The sequence below is a fragment of the Kogia breviceps genome, chromosome 4 (genome assembly GCF_026419965.1).
Source record: "Kogia breviceps isolate mKogBre1 chromosome 4, mKogBre1 haplotype 1, whole genome shotgun sequence".
In the NCBI taxonomy this organism is placed as follows: domain Eukaryota; kingdom Metazoa; phylum Chordata; class Mammalia; order Artiodactyla; family Physeteridae; genus Kogia; species Kogia breviceps.
Genome location: NC_081313.1, coordinates 111,586,746 through 111,610,218, shown reverse-complemented (window position 1 = coordinate 111,610,218; position 23,473 = coordinate 111,586,746).

Here is a 23,473-nt window from a genome sequence, read left to right as displayed (position 1 = left end):
GTCATTTGTTTCTAAGTATTTTTTGATTTCCTCTTTGATTTCTTCAGTGATCACTTCATTATTAAGTAGTGTATTGTTTAGCCTCCATGTGTTTGTATTTTTTACAGATCTTTTCCTGTAATTGATATCTAGTCTCATAGCGTTGTGGTCGGAAAAGATACTTGATACGATTTCAATTTTCTTAAATTTGCCAAGGCTAGATTTGTGACCCAAGATATGATCTATCCTGGAGAATGTTCCATGAGCACTTGAGAAAAATGTGTATTCTGTTGTTTTTGGATGGAATGTCCTATAAATATCAAGTAAATCTATCTTGTGTAATGTATCATTTAAAGCTTGTGTTTCCTGATTTATTTTCATTTTAGATGATCTGTCCATTGGTGAAAGTGGGATGTTAAAGTCCCCTACTATGATTGTGTTACTGTCGATTTCCCCTTTTATGGCTGTTAGTATTTGCCTTATGTATTGAGGTGCTCCTATGTTGGGTGCATAAATATTTACAATTGTTATATTTTCTTCATGGATCGATCCCTTGCTCATTATGTAGTGTCCTTCTTTGTCTCTTGTAATAGTCTTTATTTTAAAGTCTATTTTGTCTGATATGAGAATTGCTACTCCAGCTTTCTTCTGATTTCCATTTGCATGGAATATCTTTTTCCATCCCCTCACTTTCAGTCTGTATGTGTCCCTAGGTTTGAAGTGAGTCTCTTGTAGACAGCATATATATGGGTCTTGCTTTTGTATCCATTCAGCCAGTCTGTGTCTTTTGGTGGGAGCATTTAATCCATTTACATTTAACGTAATTATCGATATGTATGTTCCTATTACCATTTACTTAATTGTTTTGGGTTGTTCTTGTAGGCCTTTTCCTTCTTTTGTGTTTCTTGCCTAGAGAAGTTCCTTTAGGGTTTGTTGTAGAGCTGGTTTGGTGGTGCTGAACTCTCTCAGCTTTTGCTTGTCTGTAAAGGTTTTAATTTCTCCATCAAATCTGAATGAGATCCTTTCTGGGTAATCTTGGTTGTAGGTTTTTTTCCTTCATCACTTTAAATATGTCCTGCCACTTCCTTCTGGCTTGTAGAGTTTCTGCTGAAAGATCAGATGTTAATCTTATGGGGATTCCCTTGTGTGTTATTTGTTGTTTTTCCCTTGCTGCTTTTAATATGTTTTCTTTGTATTTAATTTTTGACAGTTTGATTATTATGTGTCTTGGCGTGTTTATCCTTGGGTTTTTCCTGTGTGGGACTCTCTGTGCTTCCTGGACTTGATTGACTATTTCCTTTCCTATATTAGGGAAGTTTTCAACTATAATCTCTTCAAATATTTTCTCAGTCCCTTTCTTTTTCTCTTCTTCTTCTGGGACCCCTATAATTCGAATGTTGGTGCGTTTAATGTTGTCCCAGAGGTCTCTGAGACTGTCCTCAGTTCTTTTCATTCTTTTTTCTTTCTTCTGCTCTGCAGTAGTTATTTCCACTATTTTATCTTCCAGGTCACTTATCCGTCCTTCTGCCTCAGTTATTCTGCTATTGATCCCATCTAGAGTATTTTTCATTTCATTTATTGTGTTGCTCATCGTTGCTTGCTTCCTCTTTATTTCTTCTAGGTCCTTGTTAACTGTTTCTTGCAATTTGTCTATTCTATTTCCAAGATTTTGAATCATCTTTACTATCATTATTCTGAATTCTTTTTCAGGTAGACTGCCTATTTCCTCTTCATTTGTTAGGTCTGGAGTGTTTTTATCTTGCTCCTTCATCTGTTGTGTGTTTTTCTGTCTTCTCATTTCGCTTATCTTACTGTGTTTGGGGTCTCCTTTTTGCAGGCTGCAGGTTCGTAGTTCCCGTTGTTTTTGGTGGCTGTCCCCAGTGGCTAAGGTTGGTTCAGTGGGTTGAGTAGGTTCCCTGGTTGGGGGGACTAGTGCCTCTGTTCTGGTGGATGAGGCTGGATCTTGTCTTTCTGGTGGGCAGGTCCATGTCTGGTGGTGTGTTTGGGGATGTTGGTAGCCTTATTATGATTTTAGGCAGCCTCTCTGCTAATGGATGGGGCTGTAGACCTGTCTTGCTCTTTGTTGGGGATAGGGTGTCCAGCACTGTTCGTTGCTGGTCCTTGAGTGAAGCTGGGTCTTGGTGTTGAGATGGAGATCTCTGGGAGATTTTCGCCGTCTGATATTACGTGGAGCTGGGAGGTCTCTTGTGGACTAGTGTCTTGAGGTTGGTTCTCCCACCTCAGAGACACAGCCCTGGTGCCTTGCTGGGGCGCCAAGAGCCTTTAATCCACACGGCTCAAAATAAAAGGGAGAAAAAATAGAAAGGAAAGAAAAGGAAGGAAGGAAGGAAGGATGGAGGGAGTGAAGGAAGTAAGAAAGGAAGGAAGAAATGAAGGAAGGAAGAAAGCAAGAAAGGAAGGAAGGTGGAGAGGAAGAAAGGGAGGAAGGAAGAGAGGAAGGGAGGAAGGAAGGGAGGAAAGAAGGGGGGAAGGAAGGAAGAAAGGAGGGAAGGAGGGAAGAAAGGAAGAAAGAAAGGGAGAAGGCAAAGTAGGTTAAAGTATAGTTATTAAAATAAAAAATAATTATTAAGAAGAAAAATTTCTATTAAAAAAAACAGAAAAACGGGTCGGTCTAACCCTAGGACAAATGGTGAAAGCAAAGCTATACAGACAAAATCTCACACAGCAGCACACACATACACACTCACATAAAGAAAAAAAGGGGAAAATAATAGTATCTCTTGCTCCCAAAGTCCACCTCCTCAACTTGGGATGATTCGTTGTCTATTCAGGTTTTCCACAGATGCAGGGCACTTAAAGTTGATTGTGGAGCTTTAAACCGCCGCTTCTGAGGCTGCTGGGAGAGACCTCCCCCTCTCCTCTCTGTTCGCACAGCTCCTGGGGTTCAGCTTTGGACTTGGTCCCGCCTCTGCGTGTAGGTCGTCCGAGGGCGTCTGCCCTTCGCTCAGACAGGACAATGTTAAAGGAGCAGTTGATTCGGGGGCTCCAGCTCACTCAGGCTGGGGGGAGGGAGGGGCACGGGTGCGGGGCGAGTCCGCGGCGGCAGAGGCCGACGTGACGCTGCACAGGCCCAAGGCGCGCCGTGCGCTCTCCCGGGGATGCTGTCCCTGAATCCCGGGACCCCAGCAGTGGCGGGCTGCACCGGCTCCCGGGAGGGCCGTTGTGGAGAGTGATCTGTGCTCACACACAGGCCTCTTGGTGGTGGCAGCAGCAACCTTAGCGTCCGACACCCGTCTCTACTGTCTGTGCCAACAGCCGCGGCTCGTGCCCGTTTCTGGAGCTCCTCTACGCGGTGCTCTTAATCCCCTCACCTCACTCCCGAGGAAGCAAAGAGGTAAGAAAAAGTCTCTTGTCTCTTCGGCAGCTCCACGCCCGTTTCTGGGGCTCCTTTAAGCGGCGCGGTTAATCCCCTCTCCTCGCGCCCAGGAAGCAAAGAGGGAAGAAAAGGTCTCTTGCCTCTTCGGCAGCTCCAGACTTCAACTGGACTCCCTCCCGGCCAGCCGTGGCGCACTAACCCCTTCAGGCTGTTTTCACTCTGCCAACTGCAGACCTTTCCCTGGGATCCGAATGAAGCCGAGCCTCAGCTCCCGGCCCCGCCCGCCCCGGCGGGTGAGCAGACAAACCTCTCGGGCTGGTGAGTGCCGGTCGGCACCGATCCTCTGCGGGAATCTCTCCGCTTTGCTCTCCGCAACCCTGTGGCTGAGCTGTCCTCCGCGGCTCCGGAGCTTCCCCCTCCGGCGCCCGCAGTCTCCGCCCGCGAAGGGGCCTCTAGTGTGTGGGAGTCTTTCCTCCTTCACGGCTCCCTCCCACTGGTGTAGGTCCCGTCCCTATTCTTTGTCTCTGTTTATTCTTTTTTCTTTTGCCCTACCCAGGTATGTGGGGAGTTTCTTGCCTTTTGGGAGGTCTGAGGTCTTCTGCCAGCGTTCGGTGGGTGTTCTATAGGAGAAGTTCCACGTGTAGATGTATTTCTGATGCCTCTGTGAGGAGGAAGGAGATCTCCGCGTCTTACTCTTCCACCATCTTTAAGCCGTCCTCATTGTAGTTTTGATTTGCATTTCTCTAATGATTAATGATGTTGAGCATTCTTTCATGTGTTTGTTGGCAATCTGTATATCTTCTTTGGAGAAATGTCTATTTAGTTCTTCTGCCCATTTTTGGATTGGGTTGTTTGTTTTTTTGTTATTGAGCTGCATGAGTTGCTTATAAATTTTGGAGATTAATCCTTTGTCAGTTGCTTCATTTGCAAATATTTTCTCCCATTCTGAGGGTTGTCTTTTGGTCTTGTTTATGGTTTCCTTTGCTGTGCAAAAGCTTTTAAGTTTCATTAGATCGCATTTGTTTATTTTTGTTTTTATTTCCATTTCTCTAGGAGATGGGTCAAAAAGGATCTTGCTGTGATTTATGTCATAGAGTGTTCTGCCTATGTTTTCCTCTAAGAGTTTGATAGTGTCTGGCCTTACATTTAGTTCTTTAACCCATTTTGAGTTTTTTATTTTTTTTTATTTTTTTTTATTTTTTTGCGGTATGTGGGCCTCTCACTGCTGTGGCCTCTCCCGTTGCGGAGCACAGGCTCCGGACGCGCAGGCCTAGCGGCCATGGCTCACGGGCTCAGTCGCTCCGCGGCATGTGGGATCCTCCCGGACCAGGGCACGAACCCGTGTCCCCTGCATCGGCAGGCGGATTCTCAACCACTGCGCCACCAGGGAAGCCCTTGAGTTTATTTTTGTGTGTGGTGTTAGGGAGTGTTCTAATTTCATACTTCTACAGGTAGCTGTTCAGTTTTCCCAGCACCACTTATTGAAGGGGCTGTCTTTTCTCCACTGTATATCCTTCCCTCCTTTATAACTGCATGCCCTTCTAATAAGGCCCTTTGTGCTTCTCTCCCAGGCTACCCTTCGGAATGTGGTTTGGACAGCACTCCCGGGACCCTTCCAAAGGAGGCAGTGCCTTGCAGTGGGTTAGAGCTCTGGTGGGCCCTGTGTCAGACAGTTCTGGGTTGGATTCCCACCCTAGGCCTGACCTCTAGACTCAGAGTCCCTCACATACAGGGAGAGGCCAAACACACTTCCTGATCCCCTGGGAGTGAGGAAGGGTCTGGGATCTCCAGGGCTAACTTGAACGTGCCTGGGCTTTGCTGAGTCTAAGGACGTCCTGGTCCACGTTGCACCTACCTGCTCTTCTAGGAAGACAGACCTGGGGAGAAATGGAGGGGAAGGAGGATTGTGGGATGAGGTCAAGGCTGGATGACTTTGGTCGGAGCTCTGTTTGTATTAGCTTCCTACCTTATAAAATGGGCAACTGGTTAGCTTCCGGGTTTGTCAGGAAGAAAAAATGGGTTTATGTTTGTGAAAGGACTTTGTGTACGGGGAGGAGTTTCCAACACATCACTGATGACAGAAGAGCTAGCTTGAACCTTGGGCCCACCTAGGAATGAGATCCCGAAGGAGCTGCTAGAAGCTGTCCACAGTCCTGGGACTGCCTGCCCAGCTCCCCCGGGGATCCCTGGAACCAGTGCAGCTTGTCAGAGCTGGGTTTTGTTTATACCGTGTCATCCAGGCTTGTACAGCCTGCTAGGGAACAGATGGGGCTTCCTTGGGGCCTCCCAACCCCATTTCCTTTTCCCATCCTCATCCTTTCCCTGAAGCAAGGCCAAAGGGTCCTTCCCATCACGCCCTGGGCTGTTCCCAAGAACTTTGTCTAAAGGCAGTGAGACCCAGGACCCCAGGGAGGGTTGCTTTTAGGCTCCTCAGTGTGCCTGAGCTAAGGGAGCCTGCAGCTCTGCCGGGGGTGAGGGTTGGGAGGCGTGCAAGGACGGAGGCAGGGCTTGGGAGCCGAGGTTCACCCTCAGGTGTCCACCTTCTGCCATTACCACAGCATCGCACTGAAAGCCAAACACCTGGGCTCCTTTCACTCCGGCTCTGTGCTGTGAGCTGGGAGTGCCAGTAGGTCAAGGCAGATACTGTCTCTGTCCCCATGGTGCCCTCTGTCAGGCAGAGAACAAAAGGAATTAAGCAGTCACAGTGAAGTGTGATGAATGTTATACGCCAGAAACCAGATTGCACCTTTTTTAAAAAAAAATTTTTGACCACGCTGCTTGGCTCGTGGGATCTTAGTTTCCTGACCAGGGATTGAACCCTGGCCCATGGCAGTGAAAGCACAGAGTCCCAACTAGTGGACTTGCTAGGGAATTACCTCACCTTTGTTTCTTCATGGTCAAGGTAATTTAGACTTATTACAATAGCAACTAACAGTGAGGTCTTCCCATGGGTCGGGTACTCACTCTTCCGTGTGTGCCCACTGGCCAAATAAAGTAGTTATTATTATTATCTCATTTCACAGATAAGGAAGCAAGCACACAAGCGACTTGCCTGATGTCATAGAGCTGAGAAGAGAGAGCTGTGGTTTGAATTAAGGTAAGGTCTGACTCCAGACTCCCTGTTTTTTTCTTTTTTAACCACTAATTGTCTATTATTATAGAAAATGAGACAGCTACACAAAAGAAGAAAAACTATCCAAAGCTCCTGTCCTCTTAGGCCCTAAACATTTAGGTGTATTCTCTTTTTCTTCCTTTAAAAATTGCTTTTATTATGAATATAACATAACACACTATAAGAAAATGCATCAGACAAATGTACAGCTTAACAAATTATTAAAAAGCAAATGCTTATGTAGCTATTATCCAAGCAGAGAAATAGAATTTTGCCAACATCCCACGCTCCTTTTCCCAATCATCACCCTCCCACTCCCTCCGTAGGGAGTTATTGTTTTGACCTTCATGGCAATCACTACCTTGCTTTTCTTTTTAGATTTGCCATGTAAATATATATTCCTAAACTCTACAATTTAGTAAGTTTTGGACTTTCATATAAATTGAATCATACAGTATGCATTGTGTATATTCTTTTGCGACTAGCTTCTTTCATTCTACATTATGATGGTGAGATTCATCTTAGTTCAACATGTAGCAGTAGTTTATTCACTTTCATTGCTGAATGGTATTCTATTGTAAAAATATACTGCAATATATCTAGTCTACTGTTGATGGACATTTGAGTTATTTCCAGTTTCAAACTATTATGGATGATACTGTTAGGAACATTCTTATACACGTTAATATACACATTTTTTGTTGCTTGCAGGAGTGTTTGCATTTCTGCTGGGTATATACCTAGGAGTTGAATTGCTGGATGCATACATTCAACTTGAATAGCTAATGTCAAACAATTTTCTCAAGTTGATTGAACCAATGTACACTCTTCTAGCAGGGTGTGAGAGTTCCTGTTGCTCTACATTCTCGCTAACACTTAGCATTGGTTAGTGTTCTTAATTTTAGCTAGTCTGGTGGATATCTCATTGAGCTATTATTGTGGTTTGACTTTGCAGTTCCTTAATGATTAATCATATTGGTCATTTTTTCATATGTTTAGCAGGCATTTGAATATCTCTTTTGTGAAGTTCTTTTTCAAGTCTCTCACCTATTTTTCTATTGGAGTGTCTTTTTCTTACTGTTTTGTGGGAGTTTTCTGTTCTGGATATGAGCCCTTAGTTGGTTGTATATGCAACATCATTTCTCTTTGTGTCTGGCTTGCCTTGGCACTGTCTTAATGGTGTCTTTTTGATGAACAGAAGTTCTTAAGGTTTTTTGAGGAAATTATAGCTCTGTTTTACTGAGGTCTACTTTGCATACTTAAATTCACAGATTTTAAGTTGTTCAGTCAGTTTTGACAATTATATATATCTGTGTGACTGCCACCCCAGACAACAGATCCATCACCCCAGAAAGTTCCCTAGTGCCTCTTTCCAGGTGCTTCTTTATTCACGTTTCAGAGGTAACCATTTTCTGATTTCTTTCACCATAGATTAGCTCTGCCTGTTCTACAACTTCATATAGGTGGAGTAAAAAGTATGTATTCTCTTGTGTCTGACTTCTTTTGATTAGCACAATGGTTTTCTGGTTTTTGTTTTTAAATTCACCCATATTGTTGCATTGTCAGCCGTTTATTACTTTTTATTGCTGAGTAGTGGTCATTGGACTAATAGGCCATAATTTATTCATTCTTCTATTGATGGACATTTGTATTTTTTCTAGATATAGTCATACACATATATCTGGATTTAATATATATTATACATATTATATTTTAGTAATAATGTTTAATAATTAATATATAATATTAAACTTTTAATTTTGAGATAATTATAGATTAATATGCAATTATAAGAAATAATATAAAGATCCTGTGTATCTTTTACCCAATTTCCCTTGATAACATTTTATAAAACTAGTACAAGAATAATACACTATCACAGCCAAGGTACTATCTTGATACAGTCAAGATACAGAGCATTTCCATCACCACAAGGGTCTCACTTGTTGCCCTTTTATGGCCACTCCCAATTCCCTCCCACCCTCGAAACTTCTTTCATCCCTGGCAACCACTAAGTTCTTCTCCATTTCTGTTATTTTGTCATTTCAAGAATGTTGTATAAATAGAATCATGTAGTATATAACGTTTTGAGATTGGCTGTTGCATTCAGCATGATCATCTGGAAATTCATCTAGGTCATTGCGAGTAGCAATACTTCCTTCCTTTTTATTGCCTAGTAGTATTCCATGGTGTGGGTGTACCCCATATTTTTCAACCATTCACCTTTTCAAGGGTGTCTGGGTTGTTTCCAGTTTTTGACTATTATGAATAAAGCTGCTTATATTCAGATTTTTGTGTAAGTATAAGTTTTCACTTCTCTGGGATAAATGCCCAGGACTGCAATTGCTGGGTTATATGGTAGTTGCATATTTAGTTTTTTAAGAAAGTGCTAAAGAGTTTTCCAGAGTGATTGTCTCATTTTGCATTCCTACCAGCAACAAACGAATGATCCAGTTTCTCTGTATTCCAACCAACATTTGGTATTGTCACTATTTTTTTACTTAGGCATTCTGATAGGTGTGTAATGATGTCGTATTATGGTTTTAATTTGTATTTCCTTAATAGATAATGATATAGAATATCTTTTCATGTGCTTGTCATCTGTATATTCTCTTTGGTGAAATGTCTCTTTATGTAACTGGAATGTTTGCTTTTTTGCTGTTGGCCTAAAAATATATTTTTTTTTATTGTGGTAAAATATAACTTTAAAATTTATCAGTTAACTTTTTTTTTTTTTTTTTTTTGTGGTGCGCGGGCCTCTCACTTTTGTGGCCTCTCCCGTTGCAGAGCACAGGCTCCGGACGCGCAGGCTCAGCGGCCATGGCTCACGGGCCCAGCCGCTCCACGGCATGTGGGATCTTCCCGGACCAGGGCACGAACCTGTGTCCCCTGCAGTGGCAGCCAGACTCTCAACCACTGCGCCACCAGGGAAGCCCTAACTATTTTTAAGTATATAATTCAGTGGCATTAATTACATTCATACCATTGTGCAACCATCACCACTAACTGTTTCCAAAACTTTTTCATCACCCCAACAGAAACTCTGCAATCGTTAAGCAATAGAAACCCCCCTAAACCTTGGTAGACTCTAATCTACTTTCTGTCTCCATGAATTTGCCTATTCTAGATATTTTACATAAATGGAATCATATACTGTTTATTCTTTAGTATCTGGCTTATTTCACTTAGTATAATGTTTTCATGTTGTAGCTTGTATTAGAACTTCATTCCTTTTTATGGATGAGTAATATTCCATTATATGTATATACTACATTTTGTTATCTGTTCATTTGTTAATGGTCACTTAGGTTGTTTCTACCTTTTGACTATTGTGTATTGCTGCAATTAACACTGACATACAAATATCTGAGTCCTTGTTTTCAATTCTTGTGGGTTTATACCTAGGAGTGAAATTGCTGTGTCATATCATAACGCTATGTTTAGCTTTTTGAGGAACTACCACACTACCACGGCAGTTTCACCATTTTTACATTCCCGCTAACAATGTAGGAGGGTTTTAAATCCATATCTTTGCTAACACTTGTTAATTTCATTCATTCATTTATTTATATGTATCCTAATAGGTATAAAGTGGTATCTTATTATAGTTTCCATTTGCATTATCCCAGTGACTAAGAATGTTGAATATATTTTCATATGTTTATTGGCTATTTGTATATCTCTTTGTCCTTTTTTTGATTGGGTTGTTTGTCTTTTTGTTGTTAAGTTTTAGGAGTTCTTTGTGTATTTTGGATCTTAATCCCTTATCAGATATATGATTTGCAAATATTTTCTCCCATTTTATGTTCTTTGATGCATAAAGGATTTTAATTTTGATAAGGTTCAATTTATTTATCTGTTTTTTCTTTTCTTGTTTATGCTTTTGACTTTGTGAGTAAGGATTCATTGCCATATCCAAGGTCATGAAACATTATTTTCTTGTAAGAGTTAATGGTTTTAACTCTTATATTTAAGTCTTGATCCATTCGGAGTTAGTTTTTGTTTTGTTTTGTTTTGTTTTTTTGGCCACACGGCCTGTGGTTCTTAGTTCCCTGACCAGGAATGGAACCTGGGCCCCTGGCAGTGGAAGTGCAGAGTCCTAACCACTGGACCACCAGGGAATTCCCCATGTAGAGTTAGTTTTAACATCTTGTGAGGTAAGGTTACAACTTCATTCTTTTCTGCATGTGGAAATCCAGTTGTCTTAGGACCATTTGTTTTCTTTTTCCAGCACCATTTGTTGAAAAGACTGTTCTTTCTCCATTGAATAGGCTTAGTATCCTTGTCAAGAATAGTATCTATAGATATATGGGTTTTTTTCTGGACTCTCTGTTCTATTCCATTGGTCTATATGTCTATCCTTATGCTAGTACTACACTGTTTTGATTTCTGTAGCTTTGTAATAAGTTTTGAAATCAGAAAGTACAAGTCCTCTGAATTTATTCTTCTTTTCAAGTTTGTTTTGGTGGTTTTGGGCCCCTTGGAGTTCCATATGAATTTGAGCATCAGCTTTTCTATTTCTTCAAAAAAGTCTGTTGGAATTTTGATAGGGGTTGAATTGAATCTGTAGATCTCTTTGAGTAGTATAGACATTTAAATAATATTAAGTCTTCCTACCTATGAGCATAGGGTGTCTTTCCATTTATTTAGGTCTTTTAAAATTTTGTCAGCAATGTTTAAAATTTTCAGTGTATAAGAATTTTACCTCATTAGTTAAATTCATTACTAGGCATTTTATTCTGTTAGATGCTATTGAAAGTGAATTTGCTTTCTTAATTTCATTTTTGGATTGTTCACTGCTAGTGTATAGAAACAAATAGATTTTTGTGTTTTGATCTTGTACCCTGCGACTTTCCTGAACTTGCTTATTAGTTTTAGCAGCTTTCTGTGGATTCTTCAGGATTTTCAATATATAGGATAATGTCATCTGCAAATATAGTTTTACTTCTTCCTTTCCAATTTGGAAGTTTTTAATTTCTTTTTCTTGTCTAGTTGCTCTGGCTAAAACTTCCAGTACAATGTTGAATAGCAATGGTGAAAGTGAGTATTCTAGTTTTATTCCTCATCAGTCTTTTACCACTGAGTATGATTTTAGTTATGTATTTTTTGTAACTGCTCTTTATCATGTCAAGAAAGTTCCGTCTTATTCCTAGTTTTCTGAGTGTTTTTTAAAATGAAGAAAAGCTCTTTCATTTTGTCAAATACCTTTTCTGCATCAATTAAGATGATCTTTCCCCAGTTTTTCTATTAATGTGATATGTTACAGTGATTGGTTTTCTTACGTTGAACCACCCTTGCATTGGTTCCACTTGGTCATGAAGTATAATCCTTTTAATATGCTGTTGGATTTGGTTTGCTAGTATTTAAAAATCTATATTCATAGGGATATTGGTCTATATTTTTTTTCTTCTGAGGTTTTCATCTGACTTTGGTATCATGGTAAGGCTGGCCTCATAGAATGAGAGGAAGTGTTCCCTCCTCTTCTATTTTTTGGAAGGGTTTGAGAAGGGTTGGTGTTAATTCTTGTTTAAATGTGTGGTAGAATTCACCAGTGAAGCCATTTGGTCCTGACCTTTTCTGTCAGAAGGTTTTGTTTACTGATTCAATCTCATTACTTGTTATAGGTCTGTAGAAATTTTCTATTTTATCTCGAATCATTTAGGTAATTTGTGTGTTCCTAGAAATTTGTCCATTTCATCTAGGTCATCCAATTTGTTGGCATACAGTTGCTCATGGTATTCTTTTATAATCCTTTTTATTTCTGTAAGATCAGTAGTGATAACTCCACTTTCATTTCTGATTTTAATTATGTGTATTTTCTGTCTTTTTCCCTTGTCAGTCTAGCTAAAACTTTGTCAATTTTGTGATCTTTTCTAAAAACTAACTCTTGATTTCATTGATTCTATTATTTTTCTATTCTCTATTTTATTTATCGCCTTTCTAATCTTTATTTTCTTTATTCTGCTAGCTTTGGGCTACTTTGCTCTTCTTTCTTCTAGTTCCTCAAGGAATAAAGTTAAGTTATTGATTTTAGATTCTTTCCCTTTTTTTAATTATTATAGGCATTTACATTTTTAACTTTCTGAGCACTGCTTTCTCTGCATCTCATAAGTTTTGATATGTTGTCATTTCCATTCATCTTTGCTTTCTTGTTTGATCATTGATTAAGAGTATGTTGAATTTTCTGGTTTCTCTTTTGAATTATTTATTTTTAGCTTAATCCCATGGTGGTTAGAAAATATACTTTTAAAGATTTCAGTGTTAAAATATTTATTGAGACTTGTTTTGTGGCCTAATATTTGGTCTATGCTGGAGAATGTTCAATGTGGATTTGAGAAGAAAGTATATGCTGTTGTTGGGTAGTGTTCTATATATGTCTGTTATGTCTAGTTGATTTACAGTGCTGTTCATGTGTTCTCTTTTCTTGTTGATCTTCTGTCTGATTGCCTACCCATTATCAAAAGTGGTGTATTGAAGTCTCTAGCTATTATTATAGAACTGTCTAGTTCTTCCTTCAATTCTGTTTATGTTTGCTTTATATATTTTGAGGCTCTAGTGTTGGTTTATATATGTTTATAATTGTTATATCTTCTCGATGGCCTTTTTCTCAATATATAATGACTTTTTTTTGGTCTCTTTCAAAACTTTTTGGTTTAAAGTCTATTTTGTCTGATTTACTATAGACATCCCAACTCTCTTTTGGTTACACTTTGTATGGAATTTCTTTTTCTGTCTTTTCACTTTCAACACATTTGTATCTTTGGATCTAATGTGAATCTCGGGACTTCCCTGGTGGTCCAGTGGTTAAGACTCCATGCTCCCAATGCAGGCAGCCAGGGTTCAATCCCTGGTCAGGGAACTAGATCCCTCATGCCACAACTAAGAGCCCACATGTTGCAACTAAAAATATCCTGCATGCTGCAACTAAAGATTCCCCCATGCTGTGACAAAAGATCCCACATGCCGCAACTAAGACCCAGCACAGCCAAATAAATAAATAAATATTAAAAAAAGTGAATCTCTTGTGTATATAGCATGTAGTTGGATCATGCTTTTAAATCCATTCTACCAGTCTCTGCCTTTTCACTTGAAGATGTTAATCCATTACATTTAAAATAATTACTGATAAGGAAGGACTTACTTCTGCCATTTTACTATTTGTTTTCTGTATGTAATTTTAGCTATGATATGTCTTGGTGTGGGTCTATTTGGGTTAATCTTGTTTGAGATCCTCTGTTCTTCCTGTACCTGGATATCTATTTCCTTTTTCAGGTTTGGGAAGGTTTCAGCCATAATTTCATCAAATACATTTTTCACCCCTTTTTTTCCTTCTGGGACCCCTATAATGAGAATGTTGGTACACTTGATATTGTCCCAGAGGTCCCTTAAACTGTTCTCATTTTAAAAAATTTGTTTTCCTTTTTGCTGTTCTGATAGGGTGATTTCCATTATTCTATCTTCCAGATCATTTATGCATTCTTCTGTATCACCTAGTCTACTGTTAATTCCTTTTAGTGTGTTTTTCATTTCTGTTATTGTATTTTTTTTGGTTCTGATTGTCTTAAAAAAATTTTTTTAGTTCCTCATTAAAATTCTCACTGTGTTTATTGCTTATCTTTCCTAATTCAGTTCTCACTCTTATTACTAATTCTTTGAACTATTTATCTAGTAAATTATTTATCTTTGTTTCATTATTTGTTTTTTTAGGGTTCTTTTTTCGTGTTCTTTTATTTGAAACAAATTCCTCTATCTTGTCATTTTGCTTAACTTTCTATCTATTAAATTAGGTGAAACAGTTACCTATCCTGGTCTTGAAGGGTGTTCTTGTGTGGGAATGTCCCTATACAGTCTGTGTGTGCCCAGTGGCTTTGCTGGGAGAGTGGGTCTGACATGAGTATGAGTCATGTTTTCCCCTAGGGTGTGCTGGCAGCTGTCACTGAGGTGGGGCTGGAGATGGAGGGGCTAGAGCCAGCCAGGTGTGAGGCAGGGCTTCTCCTCTGCTCACTGAACATCACCACCCTATCGGGGGTGGTGTCAGGTCCCAAGTTTCTGGAGTGGAAACCCTGAGACTCAGGTCCATGCTGTCTTGGTACCCTCTAAATGTGTGCTTCCCCACTTCCCAGCATTGGTAGCTTTACCCCAGAGGGGAGCAGTGCTGGAGCAAGAGGGGCTGGAGTGGGTATTTGGCATGGGTTGGGGTGCAGGCTGGGGTGGTCCCATTGTCAGTCAGAGCTCCCAGCCACTCCTGATTGGCTTCCTCCACGAACACCAGCAATGGCTTCCCTCACCCCGTTCAGATGCTGTGTTGGGTCTGAGCTGGTTCTGTCCTCCACAGCTGCTCACTCTCTTTGGCTGTGGTAGCCTTCACCTTAGTGTGGAGCTGTGCCTTGGAGCAAGTGTGCTGGAATAGGTGCTTAGCTTGGGCTGGGGTGCACACTTAGGTGACTGCAGGACATTGGTCAGAGTCCAGGGCAGTTTCTTCTGCCTTGTTTCGAGGGTAAGCAAGTATGTGCACTTTTCATGAGTGGAGTCTATATTTCTTACAGTCCCCCTGTCATTCCCACTGGTTTTCAAATCAGCTAGGGGTACTCGTCCTCCCAGTGTTGAACCCCAGAACTAAGGTGACCAATATGTAGTTGGAACTGCTTACTCCCCAGGGAGGATCTCTGAGCCCATGTAACCTCCTTTCTCTTCTGTGTCCCTTCCCAGGGGTGCAGATCCTGAACTGCTTGCTTCTCTTCCCTTCCTATCTGATTCGGTGTAGATCTTTCTTACAGTCTTGGTTGTATAAGAGTCTTTCTGCCAGTCTCCAGTTTGTTTTTCAGTGAGAATTGCTCCATATGTAGACTTCTTTTTTTTTTTTTTTGGTGAAGAGAAGTACAGCATTTGTTGATTGCAGGGCCCAGCGAAAATTATGGGCAGCTATGCTCAAAAGGTCTGAACTGTGGATATATTTTTGATGTGTTCATGTGGGAAGCTGAGCTCCACATCCTCCTACTTTGCCATCTTGATCTCCTCCCATTTTCTGTATGTCTTATACTTTTTTTGGGGGGTCCCGCATTCCTCTGTTACTGCCTTATTTTATAAACACAAATATAGTGTTTACAGAGTTTATAGTGAACCATTTTGATTCTGTTTCCATTTCCTTTTGTATATATTCTATAGATATTTTCTTTGTGATTGCTATGGGTTTTACATTTAACATTCTAAATTTATAACAATCCATTTTAAAACTCAGCTCTTAAACATTTCCATCCTCCTCCCTTTAAGTTGTTGTTGTCACACACATCTTTTTTCATTGTGTGCCTAGTGACATAGATTTATAATTATTTTTAATGTATTTCTTTTAAATCCTGTAGGAACTAAAAAGTGGAGTTATAAGCCAAAAATATAATACTTGTTTTTATATTTGCCCATGTCTTTATCTTATCAGAGATCTTTATTTCTTCATGTGGCTTTGTGTTACTGTCTAGTGTCCTTTCATTTCAATCTGAGGGACTCCCTTTGACATTTTTGTAGGGCAGATTGGATAGTACTGAACTCCCTCAGCTTTTAACAAGTCTGGGAATGTCTTAATTTATCTCTCATTTTTAAGGGACAGTTTTGCTGGACTTAGAATTATTGGTTGACAGTTTTTTTCTTTCAACCCTTTAAACATGTCATCCCACTGTCATCTGGCTTCCTTGGTCTCTGATGAGAAATTGATTGTTACTCTTATTGAGGGTCTCTTGTATGAGATGAGTTGCTTCTCTCTTACTGCTTTCAAGATTCTCTCTGTTTTTCGACAGTTTGACTGTAATGTGTCTCAGTGTGGATCACTTTGAGTTTATCCTGCTTGGAGTTGAGCTTCTTGGATTTTCGGATTTGTAGATTCATGTTTCCTGTCACATTTGGGAAGTTTTTGGCTATCACTTTTCTTCAAATATTCTTTCTGCCCTTTTCTCTCTCCTCCTTCTGGGATTCCCACAATCCGTATGTTGGTCTGCTTGATGGTGTACCACAGGTCTCTTAGACTCTGTTCATTTCACTTTTCTCTTTCCGCTCTTTAGACTTGATAATTTCAGTGGTCCTATCTTCAAGTCTGCTGATTTTATTTCTGCCTGTCCAAATATGCTATTGAACCCCTCTAGTGAATATCAGTTATTGTCCCTTTCAGCTCAGTAGTTTCTGGATATCTCAGCTGAGTGTCAGGAGTGTAAATTTGGTGTTATCCTGTGTTAATGAGATTTCTTCACTCAGGCAGGGTCGTAACATCAGATTCCCTCAGCACTCTTTCTCACAACCCAATAGTGGCTACTATCGGGCAAGCCTTAGGTGGTCTCTTTCTACACATGTATAGCCTAGCCATCAGCCACAGATTTACAAGGAACCCCTACACTGACCTCTTGGGCTCCTTACCCGCACATCTCGCTTTTTTTCAATGACCTACCTCTCAGATTATAGCTGCTTTAGCTGCTCTAAACTCTGATCTCTGCCTCTTCAGCTCAGTAGGTAGTACCGTCATGCTCTATTTGGACTCCAGATCTTTGAAATATGATTGGGAAATAAATGAATGAACAAAAACCAAACAAACAAATAAACATTCCAGTTTTATTGTTGTTTATGGTGGGAGGACTAGACTGTACTAGCTACTCCATCATAGTTAGAGGCAGCAGTTTCCCTCTTTCTGGATGAAATAGATTATGTGTTGGCAAAGATGTCAGGCAGAACTAGCTACTCTCTCTGATGCCCTGTTTGTCAGGTCTCTCTGAGCAATAGGACCATCACTTGTTAGGCTCTGCAAGTGAATAGATATGATGTTTTGTGTCCCCCCTGTCCTTAGTGTACTTCAAGTGAAGGGAATTCTACTACATGAGCATCGATGGCAAGATTCTCTTGGACCCTGGAAGTCATTCACCTTTTTGTTGCCAACAAATAAAGAGTGTGTTCATTTTCCATTAAAAACTCAGTTCTGCCTGCATTAGCCTGCTCTTTTGCAGCAAGGAGGTTAATGTTGCTCTGTTGACTGGTGGAGAGTGGATGGGAGCACAACACCTTCAAAGTCTATTTGGCTTCTTTGCTGCTGTAAGTCATTAGCATGTGGACCAGACTCTAGGCCTCGGGCCTGCAGGCTGAAAGCCATGTGGTAAACCATGTTCCAGCAGAGGAGGACACACAAGGGATGTCTTTCAGAGCATTAGGAAGGAGGCACTGCCAAGTCAAACACCAAAACAGAGGAGTTACTCTGAGACATGCTACGCCTATAAAGGAATATACAGTTTGGCGTCTCACCCTGCTCCAGGAGCCCACAGGCAGCTCATTCATTAATAGACATTTGATGACTGCCTGTACTGAGCCAGGCCCTGGGTTGGGTTCCAGGGATACAGGGTAAGGGGAAGATTCATCAAGGATATGATGCTTGAGTTGGCTCCTGGGGTCAAATCTTGGTTCCAAAGAAAACTGAGGGAAAAAAATTGCAATCAACTCACCTTTCCATATTTCTATTTGAATAGAAGAACATACAAACGGAATTTATTTTCTAGAAAGGGATCCAGAGATTTCATTTTGGAGGCTGGGACACTGCCTTGAGGGGGATCTCTGGCCTTCTCTAACTCACCCACACACTCTTAGAATAGGCCCTCTCTAGAGCCCATACCTAGTTGTGTTTCCACAGCTGAAGGCATGAACGAGCTCTGGCCTTTCTGGAGGGTGGAAGGCTCTTTCTGATCTCACTCCTCTTCCTCTCTTCTCCAAGAAATAGCTGTCTGAGCTTTAGGTGGCCCACCCCACAGGTAGGATTAGGTGTGGAACTTTGGACTCCATCCCTGGGTTACTCCTGGGACTGGACTCTCTCTTCTTGACCTCCTGGCACCCTCTGGTGGTAGGTAGAAAAGGGGAATTTCTATTTTAGGTGCCATGAGCCTCACTCTGGAGCAAGGAGGCTGCTGGCCAGGGTGAACATTTGTGGGTCTGTGTGTTCTTTGAATAAGTGAATCTACCACCCTCAAAAAAAGTCTTGGCATTTTCTCTGTAAATTCAGTTTCTGTTGAAGGGAGGTTTCTGCAGGATCTAATGGTCCTAAGACTCCAGAGACTTCCTAGGTTTCCAAAGATGATTTCTGGGCTTCCTTTTTGTTAGTTTTACAAATACATCTCTGCCTTCTTTCCTCAGTCACGTTCTTGTGGGCCCTCTGGCTTAAGGGGCCTGGAGCCATAGAATAAGGGAAGGCAGGCAGGGGTTTCTTGCCTGCTGGGTATAGTTTTGAGGTTCTCTTGGCCACACTGGTGGATGAAGCTTCCAGTTTGGGGTCAGATGCTGCCCAGGGCCATGTGCCTGGATAATGCCCTTACCATTCCTTGTCCTGGTTTCCCCATCTTCTCTCTCTGTCCCTCCCACCAGGTTGCACAGCCCTTTTTCCCTTTTGCCCACTGTCATGGGCACAATGGTGATGCTTATATACACTGTGCCCCTCCATGGAAAGGCTTAGATTTTTGAGGAAGCACAGATTTTTTTGTGTGTGAGGGAGAAAAAGTCTATGATATTGTGGTTATAATTAATTGTGATGGAAATTTATTGATTTAAAAATAAAACAATTAGGTCTGGAAAAGATAGCTTAGGTGAGGTTCTCTAGGTGGAAATATGTGGACTATGTGGTATGATCTGTTTGTGGTTAGAACTGGGTTGACTTAGGAGGCTGGAGCCTGCCCTTCTGTGCAGAGGGAAGCTAGTCAGCACCACCACTAGAGGGCGACAGAAGCCACAGCTGCCACATTCCTGGGTGATGGATCTAACACTGGCTTGTTCTCCTCTCTCTGGAGAGTAGGTATGAACGCTAGACAAGAAAGGGGACACTGTTCTACAACCTGCTCTATTGTACAAAGCAAGTAAGCTGTTTGGTAACACTAACCAAGGTCACCAGGGTGTAATGGGACCAAGGCTTAGAAACGGTGCTTTGGACTCTCCAGGAATGTACCTGAAGGGGAGGAGTGTCGGGGGCAGGGAGGCAAGGGGGAGTTCACAATTTTGACTCAAGCAAAACAAAAACAACAAATAAATAAATGAATAGGGAAAATATATGGGGCTGAATATATATATATATATACATATATATATATATGAATATATGGATCCATATATTGGCCAAATGGATCCAAAGCTTTCCTATAGACCAGACTTCGAGGACTGGGTTTTCATGGTGCATGAACTGCTCTGAGCCTTAATGGGTTTGATTCCTCCCTTCTCGCTCTCCCCGCATAGCAAGAGGCGGCTTTTCTATAATTGGCCCTTGAAACATTACTACAATCACTTTGTGGCCTCCTTCAGCTTATTTTTAATTACAAGCTCTATTGCATTGTTAAATTATTAACTCTGACAATTACTTATCTTAGCATTTTCTTATCTTGATGGAAATGAAAATAGCAAGGTCATGTTAACTCACTTGAGGTTTTGGTCTGTTACAGCTAAAATTGAGCTGGATCAGTTCAGCAAATGTTTGCAGAGTGGCGAACCGAGTTTGCAGAGGGTCTGCTAGTGGAATGGTGCCTAGGGGGCTCTGCACCCACAGGTGCTTATTCTGGCTGGTGAGGGCTGGTCTGTCCCTGGAAGTGGGACGTGCTGTTGCAAGTGATGGTGTCGCAGGCGCGTGCGGCTTCTTCTCTAACCTTGAGGAAGGGTCCTGCACGCAGGGCTCACACTTGCAGAAGCTCTCAGTCTGGCGGCTGAGACAGGCAAGGCAAGGCCAGGAAGCGGAGCACATCCCACCGCCTCTCCTGATGTGTCCCAGCTCTGCTCTGGCTCATGGTCCCCCTTCTGCTTTTCTAAGTCCCACTCATCTGAAGCCCTTTCTGGACCCCTTCTTCCCTACCCCTCTCAGCCCACACTGACCTCCCAAGGTGCTCACTGTAGGATAACACTGGCAACAATGACAGAAACTAAACAGCCACAGTAACAACGACTAACATGTATTGAGTGCATGCTGTATACCTGGTGCCTTGCCCACAGTGGACTCTTGGCAAATGTCTCCAAATGCTGGCCATGGCAGGCCTCATTGTCATGCTGCCTTCCCTCCAGCAGAGGGTAGTGTGACTACACCATAAAGGGGACCCTCCTTTACCTGCGTTCTCAGGAAAAGTGAAGCTTCAGAGTTTCTGTGGATCCTGGAAGAGTGCTTCTGGCTTTCACAGTGGGTCCAAAGGCTCCGACAGACAGTGAGGGTAAAAGGCTACACAACGGTCACCCCTGATTCCCCCCAGCCTCAGGCACTTGGGGTCCATCAGTCCCAACATCAAGTCATTCTATGTTCAATCCCTGGCTCTACTGACTTCATGGAGAGCAAAGGGCAGGAATGAACTTGGAGAAATGGTTTTGGCCTCATTCGGACAGCGCTGATTCCATGGCAGGTACTTGGCACCTTGCTTTCTTAGGGATACACAGGTGGTTCCCAAATCAGACAGCCTCTTGGTAGGAACTAGAGATGGGGGAGCGCAGATCCCTAGATGTGTTATACACATTAATGGATGGTACCGCTTTGGGGAGACCACTTGGCCCCGTAAGGCAGTGGTTTCAGTGGGCAAATGTCTAGGCTGTCTAGAGTTTCTCAGGCAGAAGCCTGTGAGAAAGTCTCATCTTTCTCATATCCCGGGAGCCAGTTGTTCCCACAGTGAGAGGAAGAGGTGAGGCTATTGGCGGGTTGTGGTTGTGTCATCTCCCACCTCTTTTACTTGCGGAGGACCTCTGTGAGAAGGTAAGGTACGAGCTGGCTCCCACTGTGGGCAATTTCTGTCGACCCAGCTCTGGCTGTGGTCTCATGCTTTGGAAAACAGGCAAGAGCTTCCCAGAAATGACTCCACTGACATTTCTGCCAATACTAGGGCCTGCTCAAGACTCTGAAGGCTGATTCTTTACTTTAGGAGGGATTTTTGTGTCTGGTCCCCAGCACAGATAGGCTGGGAGATCTCTGACTAACTTCCATGAGGAATTCAGATCCTGGGTCCCTCAGCACAGCTCACATCCGAGGCTCTAGTTTCAAGAACTTAAAGATCGATGTGACTGTCCAGCCTCTTGGCTTTTGAAGTGCTTTGAGTTCAGATGTTCAAAGCAGCCCTGAGTTATCTTTGTAGCTTCTCCAAATTCCTCCCCTGTTCTCTAGGCCCCTGTGAAAAGAAAATGCTAATGTATCACAGACTGCTCACTCAACCCCGAACCATCCACCTACTGGCAGCCAGAGGGAAGCGATCAATCAGAAAGGGTTCAAACTGTAAAATGGCTGTGTGTCCAAGGCAATATCCACATTCGAGGCCTCTTGCTCCCCACTACCAGGCCTCACCCAAATTGGCCGTCACTGTAAAAGGGCTCAAGTTCAAGGAAACTGTGTCTGTGTGTGCACGCTCACTCCAAGTCTGTTTTTTTTTTTTTTTTTTTTAAATATTTATTTATTTATATTTGGCTGCATTGGGTCTTCGTTGCTGTGCGCGGGCTTTTCTCTAGTTGTGGTGAGTGCAGGCTACTCTTCGTTGTGGTGCGCGGGCTTCTCATTTCAGTGGCTTCTCTTGTTGCAGAGCACGGGCTCTAGGCATGCGGGCTTGAGTAGTTGTGGCACGTGGGCTCTAGAGCACAGGCTCAGTCGTTGTGGTGCACTGGCTTAGTTGCTCCACGGCATGTGGGATCTTCCCGGCCCAGGGCATATACCCAAGTCCCCTGCATTGTCAGGTGGATTCTTAACCACTGCGCCACCAGTGAAGTCCCTCCAAGTCTGTTTTGAGAGGTTTGCCTTTCACTGCCAAAGTTGCTGCTGAGGAGGATACGTTCCCTAATTCCTCACCTGGTAGATCAGTTGGGGCCATTTATGTACTCTGGTTTAAAATAATAATAATAATAATAATAATGGTAATAATAATAATAGTACTAATAATATGTGGCAGTTTTGAGCCTTTACATTAGCTAGGTTCTTCTAATAGATTACCCAATTCAATTTTCACAAGAACTTTATGATATAACTGCTATATATAATATAATACATATGATATTATACACATATTTTATATACTAGTTATAGTGTTCCCATCATATAAGGTAGAATCAGAGGTGTGGAGGGGTTAAATTGAAGCTGATCATGGAGGATGTCGCTGAGGCAGAATCTTGGGGAAGGGGATCAGAGGAGGCTGGCTGACAAGCAGGAGACACGCTTCAGACCCCTCAACACCCCACGTGCTTGCACCCACCTGATCTGGAGGGACCTGGCGCTTGGGAAGTACAGCATAACCCACCCTGCACAGGCTTAGGAGGAATAGCTGTATCCTTCAGCCTTGAGAAAAGTGTTCTATCACACTTTGATCTGACAGATGGATTGACTCCCTGGAATTCAGGGAGGATGGTGGGGCAAATGTCTAGCAGATGGGGAAACTGAGGCCAGAAAGTTCAGGGGCCTGCTCAAGTCAATAGTGGGCTCTTTTGGGCTTCCCTGGTGGCGCAGTTGTTAAGAATCCGCCTGCCAACTGCAACGAAGAGTAGCCCCCGCTCACTGAAACTAGAGAAAGCCCGTGTGCAGCAACGAAGACCCAACACAGACAAAAAGAAATATATAAAAAAAAAAAAATAGTGGGCTTTTCTGGATCAATAGCACCTTCTCCAAGACCACATAGCCCCTGAGTTGGGACTCTGAATGTCTCTGTCTGAGAAAACTGTCCAGTGAGGTCAGAAGCAAGGAGGTCACTTTAAAAATTTTATTTTAAAAGGTGATAGGTTAATTTGTATTTTCCAGATTGCTAAAACATATACATGTGAAATTAATTCAAACAGTACAAAATGGTAAATGGTGAAAACTAAGCCTCCGTCCCACTTCTGTCCCCTGTTCCTCTCCCCTGTACAATCACTGTTCTCATGTATCCTTCCAGAGACAATTCATGCATATGTAATCATCTATGGAAATGTGACAGGTTGTTGAAATGGGTTCTCTACCTCTCATCTGAGGTCCCAAGCCCAGCAAGTCTAGCAAGAGGGGCTTTGGTAAGATCACTTGTAAGAAAATCTCTTGGATGTGGCCTCTGGAGTTGAGGGGCTGGGATAGA